At 44.6% G+C, this 18,679-nt stretch overlaps 1 protein-coding gene across 2 annotated transcripts in view; it reads right to left on the bottom strand.

Moving 5' to 3' along the window:
• The window catches only part of grik5 (glutamate receptor, ionotropic, kainate 5), an 80,512-nt gene extending 65,016 nt beyond the window's left edge, over positions 1-15,496 (bottom strand). Inside the window, exon 1 of one of the 2 annotated variants that reach the window (XM_085801671.1) lies at positions 14,996-15,496. The gene's annotated coding sequence lies outside the window, so the exon portion shown is untranslated. The remainder of the gene's footprint in view (positions 1-14,995) is intronic. The other variant, XM_085801669.1, reaches the window with a different exon arrangement.
• Between the last annotated feature and the right edge of the window lie 3,183 nt (positions 15,497-18,679).

Genomic DNA, 18,679 nt, shown 5'->3' with positions numbered 1-18,679 from the left:
TGTTACAATAGCTTAATTGTGACTGGACAATGGACGTTCACTCAGGTGTGGGTTTTTATTTAGCAATAACACAATATGTTACTATCACCAGAATGTGGAAGTTCATAATCAATAAAACTGAATTATTACTCTGTCCTGCCCACCGTGTATCCTGTAAAAGTATGATGACCTTCTCTGCCTGAAATACAGTACAAAGATAAATAAAAGGCTTTTTGTTCACTTAATCATTCTTCGGGAGTAGATGTCACTTGTTGTAAAAGAGCTGAATAAATGATTCAAGAATGAAAGTTTTCCCTCTCCCCACACACCACCTTCCTCCTCACTCTCCTCTCCGCGCCTCCAACTCATCCTGCTGGTAACAACCCGATCCTCCAGCCTCCTCGGCATATTAACATGACAGCCGTCAGCACCTCTGTGCAGCGTGGCCTTTGCGCTGTGAGTCTATAAGGATGTGTGGATGGGTGTGTATCTGTCAAGATGTGTCACGGCACGTGTGGCTCAGTCAAGTGTGAGCGCAAGCATACAGTGCATGCATGAATACTTACAGTGTGCATTTTTGGGTGCATTTTTTTCTCAGCTGTTTATTGATTTTTTATTCATTTTATGTTTCACTTCAAATATTAAATTTTCATTTATGTAACAGGCAGGTATCCGACACTCAAATTAAATCTAACTTACTGCTGCACTTGTTAATCCAACAATATAGCAATGTCTAAAAGGTTCACATTTTTCCATATCAAGTGCTTTTACTTTTTGAACTTCAAGTATATTTTTGTTAATATAACAACTATAGTTTTAATAAAAAGAGACAGTTCATCCAGATTTCATGAAAAAACTCCATAGAGACGATTTCTTGGGAAAAGAAGAAAGGTTCCAGTGAGAACAGTGCAGCCTGTGGAGAGTAACCGGGACTCTGTTTCTGAAAAGATGCTTTGTAAAGACGTTTCTGAAAAGACAGTTTGCTGCTGAATTTTTCAAAGAAATATTTCATGGTTGTGAGTCGCAAGATTCAGGACAGCTATACAGCTTTTGGGATGGAGGCAGTAATCTCAACGATTGATTTCTCACAACCTGGGTGAACAACACCAAACCTATGGCTCGTACTGCCACATCTCAGCAGACGCAGGTGGAAATAACATGTCATTTGGATGAATTAAACATAAAGGTAAGGCATCTGAAACTCACGAATGTGGTTAGTTATGGAGTATTTGCACTTTAATTCGAGCAAGGGACGTAAACACCTCGGTGGCACTGCTCTCAGCCATGCATCTTGGCAAGCATCACCACAGCAACCAAAACCCAGACAGTCCTCTGTCTGACGCTTATTGGTCCAATAAAGTCTGAACAACGCACTGTAGCCTGCAATCAGCTGCTGTAACTAAATATGTGTGCAGGGATGTGTTTCTGTGTCAATGCATTTGTCTTCTATGAATGAGAATAGATGAATTTTTGTGTCTACAATATGCTTGTCCGTGTGTCGTATCGCATTTAACGCACTGCTTCACCCACCACCCAATGTTGCAAATTTCTTACTACAATCATGCACTCTGCCTGTGTATATCTCTCGCTATCATTTCTTCTTCTTCTTGCCATTTCGCGCTATCTCTCCCTCACTGTGACGCATTTTTTCTCTTCCCTCCCTTAAGCCTGTAATACATGCCTGGCCATGCACACACACACACACACACACGAAAGAGAGAGAGAGAGAGAAACGGATTGCGGATGTGCTGACACAAGGATATTCTTCCTTCCACATGAGCCTTCTCCTCTAAGCTTCGGGTCAAGACAGAGCACATAGCATCCACATACCAGTAACAGCTTAAAGACTGGATCTCACTCTCTGGAGTTGGCAAACACACAAACATACGCGCACACACAGAGTAACGTATGCGCTGCATTTATTTTTCATTATCCTTCACCTCCTCTGGAAGCCTCTGTTTTCCCCCACAACACTTGCTAATAGTCATCTTTCCCTCCCTCGCTCCCTCCTGGAACAAAGGTGAAGGGCACAGAAAAGAGCAGATGAGGGAGGGAAAGAGAGGGAGACTCTAATGGTGATGTTTTTCAATTGGGTTGATTTATGGCTGGCTGTTACCATTATTTCACCATTTACTCCAAGAACCGGGCTGGACAGCTGAAGCCAGAGGGTGGGTGCCTGCCTGGGGGGTGGGGGGGTTGGTGGGCAGAGAGGAGAGCAGAAGAGAGGGAAGGGAAACAGCAGAGCCACAGGAAACATACAGTACAGTAGGTAGGGCACGAGAAGAAGAACGCAGCCAGGCTTTTAGGATGAAGACAACCAGGGCAGAGAGAGCGATAGCAGAGAGTGAGGGAATAAAGGAGCGAGTGGGAGAAAGATAAAGAGAGGCAGAGGAGAGAGCAGAAGGGGCTTAATGAATGTAAAGGCAATAACAATGAGGTGAGGTAAATTGTCCATTAACTCAAGGGTTTCTCATGTGTGTGTGTGTTTCCTCACCATAACGTTCCAATTTAGCAAGTTACACTCTGATGCTTCCTGACCAGAGACATGCAAAGCGTCTTCAGGATACCGAGTAACACTCAAGTGAGACAGAGGAGTGCGATTGAGGTGGACCGATAAGAGGCAAAAGTGAATTTGACAGAGGAGGAGAAAGAAGGAGGAGAGTAAGACAGAGTGAGCAAGATGGAGGAAACGTAGTGACAGAGAAGGAGAGTTAAAGGAGGAAGATAGGGGAACCCAGAGAGGAAAATATTGAAAGTTGAGAAAAAGAGCAATGAGGGTAGAATGGATAATTCAACTGGAGAGGGGGAAATTCACAGGGGGAGGGAGATACCATCAGTTCTTCAGATACAGAGGGAGATAGCCACTGCAGAGGGACAGGATCGAGATTTCAATACAGACCAGAAAGGAACAGAGAGCACCGCATTATCACACAGCAAGAAACACAATTATTACTTTCGACAGCCCCCAAGAGAGTGGAGCGAAAAACAAAGAGTGAGCCGGGGCAGCCATGATGCTCTGTAAATGACAACAATACGGCTGCAGAGAGGGCTGAGCTGGATGGGGGGTTAATCCGTTTTAATTGGTCTGTGCAATCACAGGGAGAGATGAAGAAGATAACGATAGGAGGGACTTCTCACTCAGCTGCAGCCTAACTGGCTAAATCGAGTCTGTCACATCAATGTCATTAAAGTGATTCAACAATGGATATCAAATGTCACATATCAATTAATTTTTAATGAGTTGAACAAGTGCACGGCAGAAGATAAGGCACGTCATCCTACAGAATGCTTTGCACACCGCAGGGTCTGACGCTAGTGGTGGCAGGCACTTGGCAGCATTTCCATACAGCAAACCAAACATGGAGGGACACCTGTCATTAGCACTTATAATGAGTCAGTTACGAGCTCGTAATGTCGGGCTAGGAATAGCCACACGCTAGGCTTTAGCACCTCAGCCTATAGCATGTCTTGAAGTAATACTTCCTGGCAAAGGTCCTGGGAGGGGGGCAGCATTTATTTGGTGACGACAGCCTGAGCAGTTTTGACAGATGTCAAGTTGAAATGATGAAACATGTCAAGGAATTATTATTAACAGTTCAAAGACTATGAATCAGTTCAGCCACAAATGGTAAGAAGAGGGTTTGTGCAGGCTACTTTTTTGTGAATGTGTTAAGTGTTTATGAATGCACGTGTCTGCACACATAAGTGTGTAGGTGCGTGTGTGTGTTTGTCCTTTCTTTGTCCCTGCAGGCATGCAGTACAGCTGTGTTTGTGTGTCTGGATGTTGCCCATGTGAGTAGGAAAAATAAGACAGACAGACACAAACTGTATAAAACGGATTAGGTCACTATTATGGAGGAGCTGTCAGATGCCTATAAGACCAAAACACATTTCCCCTCCCGTCTCCCTTTAACCGATGTTGTTTAATCTCCACCCCGATCCGCCTCAGAAAGACTTAAGGGCTGTTACTGATTCCCCTAATGCTTTCAGATGAACCTCGTGCTCTGACATGTATTCACTTAGCTAGACAAAAAAAAAACTTAAAGTGCACCACCTAAAACACTGATAGAAATTCGGCAGTGAGAACTGTGCATTTCACCCTGTGTGATATGAGGGGGAGGGTCGGTTATGCACAGGGTTATTCATAACCAGCAGCCTGCCATACTGGAGGCTATCAAACTCCAGTGAATGCATTAGCAGTTTGCCAGGCAGGGTTTCTAATCACACCACCGCTGCACCGGGCTGCACTGGCTTATAAGGTGCTGGTTCATATTCTCAGCCTTGGGGGAGCACTGGGTTAATATTCCAAGTTCCTATAGATGAGTTATGATTTGGAGTGAAAGTGCTGAGAGAGTTATGTAATTTGCACGATCATTATCAGCCGCAATAGACATTATCATCAGTTTGTTTCCGGCAACTGAAAAATGTAAAACCTCTCGTTACCAAATGGCATTACAGTGAAACTCTAGAGATTATTATAATGGTTTTCTTAATAAATGTGCTGACAAAATAGTATCATTAGATAGCTGACAACATAATTGGTTGGTAATTTTGAAATACTGGGCAATGAATAGATAATAAAGTACAGGAGATGATCTTAGATGTTTTCATGTCTACATGGTGCTCTTCAGCTTTGTGGAATTTTCTTTTTAATTAGCTCCTCCATTCCTTCTCATCAGTGCATGCATGATTAGACGAACATAAGGGTTAAAATGATAAATAGTAGCAGATGAACTTGGAGGGCTTTCCGGTGCAGTAAATGATCACGGCCACAGTTCTTTTATCAACATGGCCTCACGGTCTCTAATGAGCCTCACACCTTCAGCCTTGCTTTGCTCGAAAGCAAACATTGCTCATGTTTATTCATCATATGCCAATATGGGCCACTTCAAAAGATTGTCCGGTTGGCACTTTGGAGACAGTTGCTCTCCTCCTCTCGCTCTCCCTCTCCTCCTGAGTTACAGTAGCTCTCCTTTGGCCCAGCCTGCTGCACCTGTCTCCCTGCCAGGACTCAAGCTTTATTTACCGTAAAGCTTTCACACAGATAAACACAGCAACTCAGCAGCTGCCATGCACACACACACACACACATATGCGCTAACACGAGAACACACACAAGCAGACACACGCAAGCCGACTTGTGCACACGCACGCTCCCAGATTTTGGCTTATGATCAGAGCAAAACAAAACACGGCTGTTCTGTGCTCGCCTGTTTGTTTGATTCCTGTCTTTCTTTTTGTTGACTGTTCCCGCTCAGCACACCCTCCTCGCCTTTCCTCGTTCTTGACTGCTCCCCTTCCATCCTCAACCTCCTCCTTGCCGTGCCCCTTATGTTCCCGTGAGAAAGCGGTGGCCTGAGCTGGATGAGGTGGTCTGTGGAGGTGGAGGTGGAGGTGGAGCCCCCCCCTCCCCACCTGCCATTGCCACCCATCCACCACCTCTCCTGACGGCTAATCAATGTGTTTGGGTTTCCCCCCGTGGCTGTGGCCCAGGCAGCTTGAAAGGTGAGTCCAGGAGAGCTTCCCCCTTTCTCCACGAGGGCACGGAGAAAACCAGCTACCTTAAGCCTGGCAGATTAGCCAGCCACCAGAGGACTTTACTCCTTTCTGCTGAGCTATCGCTTCCTATCTCCTCTCCCCCCCACTCACCTCCTCCCATCTGCCTCCAACATCCCCTCACGAGAGAAGCCTTGGAGGATATGGTTATACACACACCCTTCCCTTTATTAACACATTTCTGACTTAGTCTTTTTTTAAATGGATTATAGTACAACAGTGTCTTACTGTAATATTGTGGGAGAGTAAATCAGGTTGCTATTTTAATGATGTGATTCCCCCTCAAAAGGAGCCCTATGTATTCACTGCTTCACACCAACACTGAGTGAGATGGATACACTGAGGCAGCGAAGATGATGGCCCACAGGTAAGCATTTAGGTGAATTACGCACAACACACACACACACTGACAATCACGCGCATAACAATCATCCAAACGGTACATTGATCTCTGCAGTGGCATGGCCTGACATGCCTGATTGCCAAATGAAAACAAAGGCTGCATGTACAGTGCTGACACACGCCATCAGTCACACATAGCCTGCGGTCAGAATGATTACCTGCTGTATGTAAATCCATTGAGCAATAAGGCAGGTTATCCCCTTATGGGGCCCTGTTGTTATTATTGTCGACAGAATATCACCAGCAAGTGCCACAGGCCAACTGCGAGTGACTGATTATGTCCCATTGAGACTAGATGGTGAAATTGGAAAGTGGAGATATCAGGAGGTGAGGTTACGTGAATCTTCAGGCAGGGCAAATGATGGCTGTGTTTTTTTGTTGTTTGTTTGTCGTAAAGGTCTGATATTGTCAGGTAAACACTGGGGAAACAACACATATCTGCTAATTACCTGACTTGGATTTCCACTAGATTAAAATAAGATAACAGGACAAAAATCTTACATTGTCAAGATTTTTATTATCATTAATGATGCACCCGTGTAATGTGAAAGTGGTTGTTTGCAGTAAATAGTCAAAATAGCGCTGTAGCATTTTTCAGCTCCTTGTATTGGCTTTTGCTGTTTGGCTCAGTGTTATAGCTTTTATCAGGGTCGTTCCCAGATTCAGCTCATGGCTGTTTTCAACTAAGAAGCATTAAAACTCCATTGTAAGCTACCTGCTCAGCACCAAATGGCAGACAGATAAATTTAGTCACTTGCTGGTGAAACACAGTGGAGCATTTAACAGCTAAAGATCTGGATACCTCCCTCGGGAGTTGGTGGAGGGGGGAAAAAACGGCTAAAAGAGATTGAACATAGGTCTTTAATTCATCAGGTGGCCAGGTGACTAATTCCCTGTGATAATTACTCGGTGTTTAAACATGTAACTGTTTGCTTACGTGTATGTCATATAAAATTGGTGGCCCGATAATATTTCAGCGTTGTTTTTACAGCTTGTTTCTGCTGTGCCTGAACGGAAAATAAATGTCACTTATTGTGAATTTAGATGCCGTAAATAAAATAAAAGTCAGTATAGCACCTGTTACATTATTGTTAGAGCCTATTCCTAATCCTGAATTTGCTTACTAATACCCAATCCTGAACAGCTTGACTCTCACAGCTTTTAAGTAAGGCACACAATATGTTGTGTCCCAAATTATCCTGCTGACTTTCTTGTATTATTTTCTACTCTAGTCTGTGCTCAACTCAGTCAGCCTCAGCTGTGCTGACTGCAGGTGTTAATAGGCTGGTATCGCCTGTGTGAATCAGAAGAGTTTATGCTCTCTCAGCCTGGATCAAAGACTGTCTCATGAGCAGTCTGAAATCCTCTGTGTCTCTCAGCATGACCACGGCTTCACTTGTGCGAAATACATTGATTCTGGCATCCACCTCACACCAGCACTAGCCATGGCATCGGCAGAAAGCGAACCCCAACCACGCAGCCCGTGCTCCCCTCCCTCCCCCCACCCATTTACTGCTCTCCATCACGTATGTAACTCAAAGGCATTATATAGACACATGAACAGCACAATATGGCTCTCATCTTGACAGATTACTCAGTCATCATGACGGCAGAAAACGCCCCCGCAACATTCATATCACACATGCAAGCATGGTATGCATAAACACACACATACACACACATGGACTACATCAGATGTTCATGTATAGACAGCAGACATACAATAAGCTCACACAAGCAGAAACACAAACAAAACCTCGTCAATCTCCTTGTGTCCAAAAACAGCTCAGCATGTACACGCATGTGGCTTTTGCTTTTTCTGGGTTTGGTGCAAAGTTGCCGCAGAAAAGAAATACAAAGACAAGCACGAGATGAATTACTCAAGCTTTACACTTGATTCCTGTGCAAGTGAATATATCTAAAGTTAAATAAACACTGGTCAAACACTTGGATTACATCAAGTAGGCTACTGCTGAACCAGAGACAAGAAATTCTTTTTTATTCTTCCCTGAGTCTCTTGGAATATGTGCCGCTATTGTTTAGCTTAAGTGAAGTAGAGCGCTATCGCCCTCAGGAAAGTGTCAAACCGTTTAAAGATTTACTTTCCTTTAGGAAAGCATTCTTACTTTATGTCACGCACACCTCCACCTGAGCTTAATTACAGTCAACACTTCTTTCCCAGGGTGTCTGAACTTAACATTATTCACAGGCTACCCTTTTACATCTGAGCTAATCTGAAAGTTATACCTCAAAAAGGCAGCGATGCAGATAACGTTGTACTGTTTCACGACATGTCTGTGTGTGTGGTTGCAGCAGGGGGCAGTGGTGGGGGGTTGTCATCCCTGCCAAGTGTTGACTCAGCAGAAAAAAAATGTTGCCATATTTTTTTGAGCCCAAATCTAAAGCCCATAACCCCCACAAACGAGTTAATTAATCACATCTGTTGTATTTTTTAAAATTCAGTTTATGACTTGATGTGGGCCCATTGGAGTATTATGTTTGATTGAATCAATTAAATATTCAGCAGTTTAAAATCAGGCAGTAGCCCATAATCACCTGCTGCATCGCTATGTGGACTGAGCCAGCTGAGCTGGAACTGACTGGCATGTTAATACTTCTGATTGGTGGAGCTGATTACAGGCTCTTGACTCACTATCGCACAATACCAGTGTTGTGGACTCACAACAAGACACAGGGTAAAACATGGAAGTGTTGAAGAATGAAGCCTCATGATTGCGAAGCAAACACGGCATCATAATTTAACAAGCAAAGGATCAGAAGACCACAAGACGGGCTGTGTGCAGGTGTTAATGAAAGATGGTGAAAGATGGGAGCAGGCTAAGAGAGGCTGACGTATGAGCTGACCAAGTTGAAAATATCATTAGAGTGGTAAGATATGATACTGAACAATTTCTATATTCATGTAAACTCTCAAGTGGGTGATTTTATTTAAGTACAGTGACACACACACGTGGGCAATTACTAAGACAAAAAACTGCATGGGTCTGTTTTAAATTGTTCTTGTTTTAAATTATGGATGTCACGGTTTGACAGTGAGATTATGCGACTTGTAAAAGACTTGTGAATATGCCTGGTCTTTAAGTGAGACATTTTTCATGGACATCTCATCTCATTAGTGATGTTAAATGTGTATTTTGTATGAAGAATCATTTTTTGTTTGTTTGATTTCTGGAATAAATTACAGTGTATTATAAACTGTTCATTTTGAGAAAGTGTGGTCTATTGACAAAGCATGCAAACCTAAACAAGAAACATATGAAGAAGAATTATTATAAATTCAGGTACACTAGTATGGCTATAAAGGTGTTTTTAATGACATCATTGAAGAGAAAAATATTTGTTTTGCTTTATGTTTTTGCTTCATTACGTGATGGTGTATGTCGAGCTACTCTTTTTAAAACTGTGTTTTGGGGTTGTGTATTTTGTGGCATATTCATTGATACTGGGAGAGGAGACAACATTCAACAGCGCAGGTTTGGCACTGGTATACGTATATTACACAATTGACAACAATTGCTTGCAAATACTATGGAGGAGGTGCTAAACCACACTCAGTATGGTCAAAAATCAGTTTTATTGGCCAAGTATGTTTGTGCATACAACGACTGTGACTGGTTTCCAGTGGCTCTCAATGTACTTAAACACAATGCACAATGAAGCATAAGGCAGCCGGGCGTGAAAAGCCAGAGTTTGTCCTGTTGATGAGCAGCAGCTCATCCATTTTGTTGGCTAGAGAACAGAGATTCTCCAGGTGAATGGACGAGGGGGGGGGGGTGATGAAGTCCCTGCTGCCTGCGTCTCCTTCGCCCAAAATCTCTGTGAATCTTTCTGCATTCGTGAAGATGGGTGTGGAGTGGACTGTCGGGTGTTCAGCAGTTCTTCTCTTGCGAAAGTAATTGTGTTGGAGTCATTGAGGGTGGACCAAATAAACAAAACCAGGCAACGCACGAAGAGCAAGAGAGAGAGAGGGAGCTCAGAAGCCATCTTAGTGAACAAGACTCTCCTTGTTGTTAAGGCAAAACATTCAAGAGACGAGTGCAGCCAGTCCAACGTGTATTAATGATCAGCTTCAGAGAAGAGGCGATACCTGTAGATATCATGATGAGTGCCATTATTACACTGTGAGCCAAACTGCCGCTCAGCGGGAGCAGCAGAGAAACATTAACATGTAAAATAGACTCACTAGACCAAGGCTGGCGATGCTGTTACCTGAATGACTTTTGAACAATTTCTACACACAAAAGCAGTTATGTAGATAGTAACAGAGTGGATGAACAGTACAAGGCTGCTAACAGAGTACTTCAGCTCATACTGTAGGCTAACCAAAGACTTACTCCCTTATACTGTAGTCAGAATGTAAAAGCTTACCACACATGTAATTTCAATATATTATAATTTACAACCGCCGTGACCTACCAAAATCAAATCTCTGACACGAACAGTCGCCGCTGAAATATCCCGTCACCATTCTCTATCAAAATGACATAACAAGGCAATTAAACAAGTTTTTCTTACGTTGCAGCACGAAACCTCAGGCCTCTCCAGGAGTCTGCAGACAGGTGTGGTCAGTGATTGCACTATGACACCCCCTGCTGAGAATCTATTTTCCAGCTATGGGCTAACAGATTAGATTAAAGGTGTACTCTTTCACAATGAAATTTATTTTTTGATCTTCTGATATATGTGGATTTACACTGTTAAAAAGAAAAACATGGTTATTACCCATGAGGCTAACCTTTTGGAGCAGGGTAGTAGATGGGCAACTTTACAGAGTTGGTGTAAATGCTCACAAAGTTTAGCACTATTGACTCTGTTGGACTTAATTATTAAAATAAGCATTTTCTGCTCTGCTTAAATGATTTGATTGTGTGATTTGAGGTTATAGCTGCCAGCAGGAAGCAGCTCTGTGGTGCATTAAAGGCTGCATTTCCCTGGATACAACAAGTGAATGAGATGAGCTGTAACAACCGCAGCTGACACTTAAAACATGATGAGGACAGTGACATAAGCAAACCCTCAAGAAATTGACATAGGCTTAATGAGCAATCATACCACCACCAAAAACAACACGCAACACTACCCACAATGCTTTTGGGCAGCCTTGCCACATTTTCTCAGGGAGAAGTCCTGGAGTGACCTCTTATCATGATGTATCAGCCTTTGTCACTTACACACTCGCACAAGGCAGCAGCAATCTAGCAGTGAAACATTATAGCTGTGACTTTCTGAGCCCCCGCCAGCCGGCTGATTAGGACGGGCCGGCGCTGATCACCTGAGCCTCAGACTGTGTTACAATTACACTGACAGAATACTGACCTTTTCTGCTAATGCTAATGCTGAAGAGTGTCACTGCCACCCTTCATGTTGTCCTGAGAGTGGCTACTAAATAGCTAGAAATACACAAAGCCATTTAAGTAACAGTACATGTATACAAACGATAACACTTCCACCCGGTTCGCACACATTATACGCATTGCTTTTATCTTCTTGCAATCCAATCTTAATGACTCCATTAACTGAGAGGCCATTAGCGGCATTCACTTTATGGCCATCCAAACAGCCCAGCTGGGAGCACATTATGGAAAGGGCATGTGTGTCCTAATGTCCATTTCTTGTCACCCTCCTCTCTCTCGCGCACACACACACACACACACACACACACATACACGCACACTCACTCACTCAATCTTTCCCCCAAGGCCAACTAGCCTGAAGCAAGCAGGAGTGGACAAACGACTAAGCAAACAGGGCCATTTTTTGTGCTCCATTAGGCAATGAGGAGCAAAGGTTTAGTGCAGGCTGCAGTGCCTCGCGCTGGTGGTCAAGCGGCGGAGGATTGAAGGCAGAGGAAACTGAAGTGCTGCTCAGTGTTAGAAGAGATCTCATATCTCAAATTAGCCTTGCTCGCTCTGGAGAAGGAGCTGTCTGAGGCACTTCAGGGGTGAACTGTCACGCAAGAGGCATCATGGGGCAGAATAGCAGAAGCCAATCACGACGCCAACTTGACAGGGAAATGATGGATCCTGCGTTGATGCCAGTCTGACAATTATCTGCGCCTCCTGCTTGAGCTATAAATGAAACAATTCCAGCACAGCCAAGGAAATTACAGCTGCTGACCACCTTTGAAGAAAGAACAGATGTTCACGCTAAAGAACTGTAAAAAGATTAATGATGCAAAACAATGCAAATGATGCCGTTTTTTCTTAAATGATAATATGAGAGGAAAATTATCACAGAACTTTCTTTTTTTCATCGGGCAAAACCAGAAGTGGAACCAGAAAATAAAAATCTGAGCCAGCGATTAGAAGATCTAACCCTGAGGGATGATGGGTTCACTGATCTGAAAGGACCTAACTGGTGCAAACAGGGGCAATGGGAAGCTCGGAAACTAAACGCAAAAGATTATCTCATGAACCATGTGCATTTCTGCCACAATTTTGACCAAGTGGAGTGAGATGATTGGAGCGTACTGTACCAACTCAGCATACTGCTGCTGTGAAAAGCACTTAAGAAAAAGAGGGGGGGCCCAAATGACACAGAACACGTAACTGATAATTTGGCACATCATCTCAATATTGCCCTTCTGTTTCTGCATGTCTGGACTCACTGAGCAGAGTGCATGCGTTTCAACATGGATGCTTTCTGACTGGAGCTGTACTAGTTGCGCGGGGTGACTCATACGGTTATTTTGTGACCATGGGGCTCAGCTGGGAGGGTCTGGGGTCAAAGTTCATTTGATCTCACTGAAGCAAATACACTCAGTGACATGTACATGAAACCTCCAGTATACGTATGACAAACGCGCTGCCCAGAAACACAAACTGAAAGGAACGGTTGCCAACTTGAAGCGGTTCAGGGCTGTTTTAAGCTGCATGTTTGTGCCGTGTGTCATCATTCATTGATTTCGTTTTGTGCCCCTCAGCTCCGGTTTGTTATTCTTACACTACGCTATCACATGCTAAACGCATCTTTTCTTTCTCCTGCTCCAAGCTAATATTTAGCTCGGCAGGCTCATGGTAGCTCCTGCTGAGAAGAGAGTGGAAATATTTCATATAGCATAGGAGGGGGGTGGAGACAAGCCCAACCCCGACATTAGTCCGGTTGGTTGTACTTTACTTCTGCTGAGCAGGACTGGACAGCACTTTCTGCTGCCTGCTTGTTTTTGCCCTCTCTGGAGGGGTGGAAGACCATTTATCAGCTACCAGGAGAACACGTATTGATGTGCAACATTGCCTGGGAATTCAGCTTTTATTACACTTTAAACTGCAAGGTCAACTTGGCAGGAATCTGTGTCAAAGCTGTCAAGCACAGGAACATGAAACAAATAGCCCACCCAGAGGATGCGGAGTAAAACATCAAGATAAGGGGCAGGAGTCTCACCAAGAGTCGCTTGGTTTATGTTTACACACGTGAAAGCTGATAATATACTAGGAGGTTTCCTTGTTTGCTTGCTCTTTAGTTCCTTGCGGAGCTGACAGTGCAACATTAACTACTGGGGGGAAAAAAAAGATAAGACAAGTCCAAATTTATGGCACATTATCGATCATCCATTTGAGGAGAAAACTGTGGTTAGCGCTATTCCCCCCATTCCCCCCTGTATCTAGTTGTTTATGGCCACTCATCACATGAAAAGTCACGGCAACTCTTTTCCACTTCAGCTCAGCCACAAGCGGAGAAGCCATGTTGTGAAGCATGGGCCCTTGTGACCGCGCAGTGTAGTCAGCGCCGTCGTGCCTTTGATGCCATCGCATTGCCACTCCTCCTCTCTTCTCTGGGTTTTCTGACAGTGACAAAGGGGATCGGCAGCAGCGTGTTATCAGTGTGCAGCTGCAGTAATCGTATTATTTAGTAATCTTAATGCTGAGTGGCTGACCAACAGTGTGAACAAAGCGGGGCCTTGCTAAGCCCATCAGAGTGTTCCCATGGAGCAGAGGTCTTTTCCTGCTCCGCAGCCCCTCTAGACCCACACACTCCCTTTTTCCCCCTCTGTTTCTCACCCTCCCTCCTCTATGTGTCCTCCTCTCTGTTGCTTTCTGTCTCACACTCTCTGTTTCCTCTCTCATCCCGCCTTCTGCTCTTGTTCTTCTATCTCCATAATGTTTTTCAGCCTCCCTCTGTCTCGCTTTTTTTTTCCACCCTTCCAATCTTTCTGTCTCTGTAATGCTCTGAGCTGGGAGTTTGTGTAATGGCGTTATTCACAGTTCATTGGTCTGTTTGAAGGGACTATCTTGATTGAGCGTCTCCCGGTGCAGGGCCTGGTGACTGTGGGAGTGTATAAAGATGTGGATGTGTCCACGGAGATAGATGGGCTCCGTAATATGCAGGACATTGTGGAGTCTAGGTCTCCATATAGGGTTTCATCCATGGCAACACACAGAGAGATAAAGGAGGCTGAGATGATATGCAGCCAGGGCGTAATGCTCAGGGCATTAGACGAGAAACGGAGGCAACAAAGAACTAGTCGGGGAATCAGAGTCATTCTCATTAGCTGGTTCACCCTCTTCAGTTTCAGCCCCCCATCCCCTTTCCATCTCACCCTAATGAATGCAAGTACACTGACACAGAACCAAAAACTGCTCTGAGAAGCAAAAAATACTCACCACTAATTAGTTCAAATTAACCTCAGGACCAATATGTAGGCGTACACACACACACAAAGAGGCACCTCCTTTGCCTCTTTCTGACACCACTCTGATGCTGTTGTAAGCTTGGCTGTAAGATCAAAATCTCATTCTTTGGCAGACACACACACACACACACACACACACACACTGACAAACGCACACACGCACTCACACATGCTCAAATTGCCTGGAGCACAGTAAGCACAGGAAAGCAAATCCACTGTGAAGACACCATAAAACCAACACTGCAGAAAGTCGGACCGCGTCTGTGTTTCTGCATACATGAGCTGAATGCACACTAATGTCATGCGGCGCACATGTTAGCACATATATACATACACACACACAGACACACACACACACACAAGAAGAGAGAGAGAGACAGAGACAGAGAGAGAGAGAGTCCTACTTACAGAATGAATCAGATGGTATCAGAAGCACTGTGCCATATTATCGCTGTAGTAGTGAGTCAACACAGGCGTTGAGATCTGAGACCACAGGGTTTTAGCACTTCAGCCAAGGAGGGGGACGTCGTGGAGGAGTCAAAGGGGTTCACACTGTGTCACCGGGGACGTCAGGACATATAGAGGGAATCTATAGGATTCCAGTGTTTATACTCGGGCGGAGAAAAAAAACCTCTTAAGAAAAAGGCAAGAGAAAAAATCAACAGTTGATAAAAGGAGTGATTCAATTCTGTGTACATGAAGAATGAGGGATTGGCTGGGCCAGTGTTTTTCTTCCTTATATCTCTTACTTGTAGAAAAAAATAAATAACAAGAGCCCACCTTGACAAATAAGAAGAAAAAAAAGGGGGAAATTAGTCAATCAAAACAGGGCTCCACTTGTTCTTTTTTATGCTGTCTTTTTTCTCTGCTTTCCTCTGTCTGCCCGCCTCTTGTTTTCCTCAGGATTGCGCAGGGCCTATGAGCAGAGGAAAGCCGGCGTCAGAAAAACCAATCACCTCGCCAGACGACGAGAGAACATAAAGGAGTAAATGACAAGCAGATGAAGGGGAGGATTTTCGACACCTGCTCTCTCCCTCTGTTTCTCTGCCTGCCTCCCCCCTCTCCCTCTCTTTCTCCAACCTGTATTTCCTTTCTAGTAACAGCCCCCTCCCTCCCCGCCTCTTTTTCTCTCTCACTGTTTGCCACAGTAGTGACTGAAGTGGATGCAGAGGTAGTGAGATCCTCCAGAAGCTACAAACACAGGGATGCTCCTCTTCTTTCTCTCCGTCTCAGCTTTCTTTCCTTCCCTCCGTCTTTCCCTCACACACTGCATAGAATGACAATGAATCGAGCACTGTTTACTGTGCCCGCACTGGATGTCTGCCTGGCTCTGTGCCTGACACTTGGAATAGGCTGTGTCTTCCTGTCTGTCTGTCTGTCTTACCAGCCTCAGAGCTTGTCTGTCATTCAGTATAGCTGTCTGTTTACCAGGCCATCTCTCAGTCTGTCTTCCTGCCAAATACTAAGAAACAGACCAGGCAGGTGCAGCAGGAGGGGTGAGGGGGGGACATAACCCTACTCTGCTGCTCAAGTGCCCCCCCTGGTGTAACTCTTAACCCTTCCCAAGCCCATTGCGCTAACTAGCCTCCAACACCGCACAGACGAATTAGACAGACACTGTAAATCTCATAGAGGATTTCAAACAATCCCAGTTAATTCTCTATTTTTCTTGCTACTTGTCTTCCCTTCTCTACCTGTCTCTGTCTATTTTCTGCTCTTTCTTTCTCCTTCCCCTCTTCTCAGTGCCAGTCTCGGTGCTCGTTATCTATTCTGGACAGTCTGTCCCTCTTCACTCTCCGTCACAGAGGGAGGATGAAGAAGAATGGTGCTGCTTCATAATGTATTTTTCCGCAATGTGTGAAAAAGATGGTGAAAAAGAAAGAGGAGGAAAATGTGGGATAAAGAGAGGGGGCTTTTGAAATTGTTCATTTAAAAAGAAGAAGAAAAAAAAAAAATATATATATATATATATATGTAAGCCCTCCTCCCCCACGCAAAATCAGAACAGAGAGCCTCTGGAGGGGGGATTTTCAATTACTCGCTTTTGCCCACAAGCCAATCTGAAAAAGTGGCCCGGCTCTGAGGTGTGCACAAAGGTGTCGTAATATCGAAAGGATATCCGGTCGATAAATCCGGATGTGTCCAAAAGCTCCATACCATTGCTCAAGCATCACTACGGCCTATTTCATTTCTGGTGAAGTCCGAGAAGCTCAGCTGTACGCTCAACAGGTTGATTGGTTTGCGGTGAGTCGACTCGTGTCCTTCTCTCCTCCACGTCCGGTGATATTCCTGTGGGGGGGCGGCTTCTGGTGTCGTGCTCTGGCCTGTCCAGCCTCAACTCTGCAGCCTCGGCCCTGGCTGGGATGGCTCAAGCTGATGCCGGGAGACGGTGGAGGCAGTTAGGTGTGGAGAGCGAGTCGCTGGAGGGTGTGAGCCAGCTTCCATGCTGCCCATTTGGTGTGCATCTCTGCGCGGCTTCGGATCTGGGAGGAGAGGGAGAACAGAGGCAAAGTAGAGAGGAGAGAGAGGGAGAGTGCATGAAAGGTTAGCATGGTGACATTTGTGTCACTCTGCCTTATCGCGTACGTCATTCTCCTCCTTGTCACACTCCACCCTGCCTGTCGTCCTGCTGTCTATTCCGTCCTTGTCACTCTTCCTCCGACTTTGCTGCTTGTTTGCTCCTTCCTCCTCTCCACTCACTCTATGATTTGATCCTCTCACTCTCCCCCAACAAGCTCATCTTCACCCCCCTCCCACCCCCACCCACCCCCATCACATTTCTCCTCTGCTCCCTCCATCCAATTTTACATCTGCACCTCTCCTGCTTTCATCCAATCATTTCTGCTGTCTTTCTTTTCAATTCCAAAGTTAGCTGTCCATCACATGCACCGCAGTAGCCGAGACAAGATGCATGTGAGGGAGCAGGCTGAAGGGCAGAGAGAGACCCCTGACTGGTGAATGTGCCTGAGGCGGGTGGAGGGCTGCAGTCCAGGCTCGGAGCAACGGTCAGGTAGACAAGCAGACGTTGTTATCTGATGAGCACCCTGCCTGTCACTTTTAGTCCATATGTATTCAAACTTGTGTTTCAACAGGAGAAAATTCAATATTCAGTCTGTAATGATCTGTTCTTATTCAGAATCCGTAGTGTAGAAAACACTGTCTGAACCGTTGCGCGCGCTATTGTTGTTCTTTTCTTTGCTAACGTGAAAAGGAGAAAACTAGTGAGCCATGCTGAATGGATAATTAGGACACACAACCATGAGTAATGGGAGGAGGCATTTTTCACACCCCAGATGGACGACGATGTCTGTGAATTTTCGGCTGACTATGTGAAGTACAGCTGTCGTACAGTGATGTCGACCTGTGACTGAGGCGAGACAGCAACCAGCAAAGTTATTTATGTTCCGCTTTTTGTTTATCACTTCACGTTTTACTTACTTTCATTTAATATTTTTGAAAATAATGTATTTTGCTTGCACAATTACTGTTACAGTATGTCAGAAAAAATCTTTTATTGAACAGAAGCGTTTAGTTCTCAATTACTCCTTTATCACACAAACACTTGCAAATGTGTTTTTTAGGTTTATTCTTCGTTCTCATTTTTTTTGCAGTCCTATGGCAAATGAAAAATAAAGAGAAAGAGATGAAAAAGTCTGAACTTGTAACATCCTCAGTTTGCAACAAACCCCAATTTGCACATCGCTTCACAATCTGATTTCAGATTTGGGAGCAGTACAAAGACTGTTGAAATCTGTAAGTGTTTTGAGACAGCTTCTGAAGCAGCTGACACGTCACAGCGCTGGCATTTAATTGTGCTCTCTTGGATTTTCTGTACGTAAACAAAAAATGTGTACCTCCTGAGAGTCACAACTGATCAGATTTAGCTTATTCTTTGATCATGTTTTCAGCTCCACACAGCAAAAATCGTCACATTTATGTATCTCGCTGCACTGTGCCAAGACATATTCTTACATTCCTCCGAACTAACAGACAGACAGGTTTGTGCGCAGATGACTGATGGCAAAACTAATGTTGGCCTGAGCGTCGACAGATGCCTGTTGAGTTTCTTTCTCTTTTTTTTTCTTCCTTTCC

Source organism: Trachurus japonicus, chromosome 16 (genome assembly GCF_045865225.1).
Source record: "Trachurus japonicus isolate A0001 chromosome 16, Traja_1.0".
In the NCBI taxonomy this organism is placed as follows: Eukaryota; Metazoa; Chordata; class Actinopteri; order Carangiformes; family Carangidae; genus Trachurus; species Trachurus japonicus.
The sequence above is the reverse complement of the archived record's forward strand: the minus strand, read 5'-3'. Positions and strand labels throughout refer to the sequence as shown.